Source organism: Coregonus clupeaformis, unplaced genomic scaffold, assembly GCF_020615455.1.
Source record: "Coregonus clupeaformis isolate EN_2021a unplaced genomic scaffold, ASM2061545v1 scaf0332, whole genome shotgun sequence".
NCBI lineage: Eukaryota > Metazoa > Chordata > Actinopteri > Salmoniformes > Salmonidae > Coregonus > Coregonus clupeaformis.
The window spans coordinates 172,204-177,142 of record NW_025533787.1 but is presented as its reverse complement, the minus strand read 5'-3'; the positions used below and the strand labels follow the sequence as shown (position 1 = coordinate 177,142).

The 4,939-nt window shown below is 41.5% G+C and overlaps 1 long non-coding RNA gene across 1 annotated transcript; it reads right to left on the bottom strand.

Moving 5' to 3' along the window:
* Window positions 1–267: 267 nt before the first annotated feature.
* Window positions 268–2,333, bottom strand: LOC121559034. Its single transcript, XR_005998648.1, has 3 exons — window positions 2,285–2,333; window positions 2,149–2,214; window positions 268–307 (listed from the first exon to the last, which is right to left on the bottom strand). It is a non-coding gene; the product is annotated as an uncharacterized LOC121559034 (long non-coding RNA).
* Window positions 2,334–4,939: the final 2,606 nt, after the last annotated feature.

Genomic DNA, 4,939 nt, shown 5'->3' with positions numbered 1-4,939 from the left:
GCCTCCATTACTTGGTTCAGAGCAGTCCTGAACTCTGTACGGATCATCTCCAGTTCCCCCATTATCCTCTATGGCCTCCATAACTTGGTTCAGAGCAGTCCTGAACTCTGTACGGATCATCTCCAGTTCCCCCATTATCCTCTATGGCCTCCATAACTTGGTTCAGAGCAGTCCTGAACTCTGTACGGATCATCTCCAGTTTCACCATTATCCTCTATGCCCTCCATAACTTGGTTCAGAGCAGTGCTGAACTCTGTACGGATCATCTCCAGTTTCACCATTATCCTCATCTCCACTGCTTGAAGATCTGCAAAATAATAAAGACTCAACAGTTTTGCTGCAAGTAGCGTGACAATACAAGCCATGAGTACCAGGCAGGACATGTATCAAGGCCATGTGAAATACCTCGATCAAAATATCCACCCTTCATATATATTAGTAGTATTGATAACCATGTATCTGCTGACAGCCAAACAATTTGGAATTGAAGTTGACAATACAAGAGAAGCAACATGTTGTAACATATACAGTGGGGGAAAAAAGTATTTAGTCAGCCACCAATTTTGCAAGTTCTCCCACATAAAAAGATGAGAGAGGCCTGTAATTTTCATCATAGGTACACGTCAACTATGACAGACAAATTGAGGAAAAAATATCCAGAAAATCACATTGTAGGATTTTTTATGAATTTATTTGCAAATTATGGTGGAAAATAAGTATTTGGTCACCTACAAACAAGCAAGATTTCTGGCTCTCACAGACCTGTAACTTCTTCTTTAAGAGGCTCCTCTGTCCTCCACTCGTTACCTGTATTAATGGCACCTGTTTGAACTTGTTATCAGTATAAAAGACACCTGTCCACAACCTCAAACAGTCACACTCCAAACTCCACTATGGCCAAGACCAAAGAGCTGTCAAAGGACACCAGAAACAAAATTGTAGACCTGCACCAGGCTGGGAAGACTGAATCTGCAATCGGTAAGCAGCTTGGTTTGAAGAAATCAACTGTGGGAGCAATTATTAGGAAATGGAAGACATACAAGACCACTGATAATCTCCCTCGATCTGGGGCTCCACGCAAGATCTCACCCCGTGGGTTCAAAATGATCACAAGAACAGTGAGCAAAAATCCCAGAACCACACAGGGGGACCTAGTGAATGACTTGCAGAGAGCTGGGACCAAAGTAACAAAGCCTACCATCAGTAACACACTACGCCGCCAGGGACTCAAATCATGCAGTGCCAGACGTGTCCCCCTGCTTAAGCCAGTACATGTCCAGGCCCGTCTGAAGTTTGCTAGAGTGCATTTGGATGATCCAGAAGAGGATTGGGAGAATGTCATATGGTCAGATGAAACCAAAATAGAACTTTTTGGTAAAGACTCAACTCGTCGTGTTTGGAGGACAAAGAATGCTGAGTTGCATCCAAAGAACACCATACCTACTGTGAAGCATGGGGGTGGAAACATCATGCTTTGGGGCTGTTTTTCTGCAAAGGGACCAAGACGACTGATCCGTGTAAAGGAAAGAATGAATGGGGCCATGTATCGTGAGATTTTGAGTGAAAACCTCCTTCCATCAGCAAGGGCATTGGAGATTAAACGTGGCTGGGTCTTTCAGCATGACAATGATCCCAAACACACCGCCCGGGCAACGAAGGAGTGGCTTCGTAGGAAGCATTTCAAGGTCCTGGAGTGGCCTAGCCAGTCTCCAGATCTCAACCACATAGAAAATCTTTGGAGGGAGTTGAAAGTCTGTGTTGCCCAGCGACAGCCCCAAAACATCACTGCTCTAGAGGAGATCTGCATGGAGGAATGGGCCAAAATACCAGCAACAGTGTGTGAAAACCTTGTGAAGACTTACAGAAAACGTTTGACCTGTGTCATTGCTAACAAAGGGTATATAACAAAGTATTGAGAAACTTTTGTTATTGACCAAATACTTATTTTCCACCATAATTTGCAAATAAATTCATAAAAAATCCTACAATATGATTTTCTGGAATTTTTTTTCTCATTTTGTCTGTCATAGTTGACGTGTACCTATGATGAAAATTACAGGCCCCTCTCATCTTTTTAAGTGGGAGAACTTGCACAATATGTGGCTGACTAAATACTTTTTTTCCACACTGTAGGCTAGCATAATATACCTTTAATGTATCCAGCAGGCATCTCAGAAGCCACAGGCTCATCAAGCAGGGATGGCAGCTCTTGGTCTAAAATATAAGAACAAATCATGCTGTTATTTAAACTTTCTACATTTACGATTTCGAGATCAAAAGAAACCTGATTCTGATGCTCTGTCTTGGCCAGCTTCTTCCTGGCTGCCACTTGGGACTAACTGAGAAAACAGAAGGAAAAACATGAAGACATACTTTTCTTTTGAAACTGGCACAGAACCAAACGTGAAGGGATGTCAGTCAGGAGCTCAGTAGGAAGGTTAATGAATCCCAACAAAAATAAATGCTAAGCATAATTTTATTTTTTTATTATGCTTTTAGTTTGATGGCAAATCCATACAGATATTTACAAACATGGCATCACACTTGTGTTTTACCCCAGAAGAATAGGGTGATTTCACTAATGTTGTAAATACAAGTTTCACCCATACACAGCACCAGAAGTATTTGGAAAGTTCTAACAGTATGCACAAAGTAATATGACTTTAAATGACCTAATATGCAAAAATATGATGGTAATTGTATTCTATTGAGTGGCTTTGAAAGGTTTGTAAAGCTATAATACTTCATACAATTCAATTGTTTACCCTAAAACTAATTGTTTACCCTAAAACTACAACCAGACACTTACTGTCGCTCTGGCTTGAGGTGGCACATGGCCTCAAGTCCTCTGCATCTGCAACTTCAGAGAATATCACAGATGTCAAACCGTTACCACATTTATAGTACACACTTAACAGATTTTCCTGTTCATCCCATACAGTTGGTAGGAACAGAACTTTGAGAAAGTAGGCTTGTTTATCAGACTTGAAACATTATGTACCCTGTTGTAGGGTCTTTTTCAAAGACACTGGCTCTTGAAGTTACTAAAAATAAACAAATAAAGAACTGTTACACTTTTGGTCACTAAATAATCAAGTATGTCAAGATCAGATGGGTGTGGTAATGTCTTGTCATATCAACTGTCATTAGGTCATGATTTCATGCCGTCTCAATTTAAGACTAGTACTTGCATTAACTGTAAGCTTTTCTTCACCTACATACTTGAATGTGTGTAAAACTTCCCATCAACTTGCTGATTATACATTCAATGACCTAGTAGCCTAATGCAGGATCTTACCACTAGGGGCTAGTGGAAGCTGTGGCACTGTACGCTGGGCTTGTCTGGGTTCATTTGTCTTTTTCTGGAGTGCTTCACTTCCATCATCATCTTACGAAGGACAATACAAAAAAATACTCATTTATTTCATCTACTTCCTGATGCATGTAATACACACAATGGAATAAGAGCAGTTAAGAAATCCTCACCAGGTGGCTCTACACGGAATCTGATTGGTTTAGTCACCGCCCTCTTCGCTGGTTCCTCGTCAGATTCAACATTGGAGGTGTCAACCCCCGTTTGGCTCGTTGCTCTGCCACAGAGTAATTGTCTGTACGTGCAATAAACATTGTCATAAATAGTTTCCTATTAACACTGGCAAACCGGCTATTGAGTATTTGTAATTCACATAGTAATACTTTCAGCCAATACATATAGTACTTAAGAGGGGGAAGTTCCTGACTCTACTGACCAGGAGTGGGTTGCACCAGTTAGACGATAAGGTGTAAGAGATAAGTTGGACCTACCTACGCCCGACGTAATGATTTAGAAAATTGAACAAGATGCGACATGACTAGTCATGAAACACTTACCTTGGAAACTAGTTATAGATCTATACTATACGTCTACCCCACATTACACTTAGTTTTTACACCCTGGCGTAGCAAAAGCTATTACTTACAACCAGGTGGTGACACAGGTTTACGCCTGGCTTAGAACATATTCTACGTTGTAACTAGCCTTAAGTGTAGGAGTATGTTCAACTGATGCAACCTGCTCCAGAGCCACACAACCAAGCATACATGGCAATATAAACGGGAGTGGATGGACAGTCAAATATTATTTTACCAGTTGATGAAAAGATGGAAATTCTGTACTACTCCCGTAATATTTTGTCAGGCCGGTCTCCTCTCTTAATGGCATTTCTTGGCCAGTAGCAACACAGGACCTGCAGGATATGAGACACTGTTTAAAGTGAACTATTTATCCATCTCTTTGCCTAAAAAGGGTAAACCATTTAACTGATCAACTCACCCCATCTCTCTTCTCCACCCACTGCTCTGGTACAACTTCAACATTGTTCTCTTTTACTAAATGTACAACATAATAATGCTGTATGCCCTGTGCAGAAAAACAAAACACCAATTCCACACTGTTCAATCTCTTGATTTACCAGCCAAGATAGTTTGCATAACTAATACAGCTTGTGAACTTGGCTGTAGCTAAATGGGGCTTGCTACAGGCTGTGCAAGATGGTAAGCACAACACGAGTGCCATGGTCCTCCTCAAGTATAATAGCTTGCTTAACAAGACTGCTCTTTGCAATGAGATGCATTTGTGTGCTCCTCGTAGTGGTGTGGAAAGTCCAATACAGTCTTGAGTCACAAGGACTCAGCGTGTAAGATTCCAGATGCTGAAACACCCTGCAGAGGTAAGTATCAGAGGCATCTTCTTGACCTATCATTAAGTATGTAGGCATTGTTTGGCCGTCTCATGTTGATGACCTGTTGGCGGGGAGAAGCTCTAACTGTGCGTTCTTGCACAAGTGGCCGCCTCCCTGAACGGACCATCTTCTTTAGTTGTTGCAAGTAGTTCTCAAACTTGAAAGCACTACAGTTGTCAAGGCAGCCAAGTTCTTCAGCATCAGCAGTGAGGTGTAGG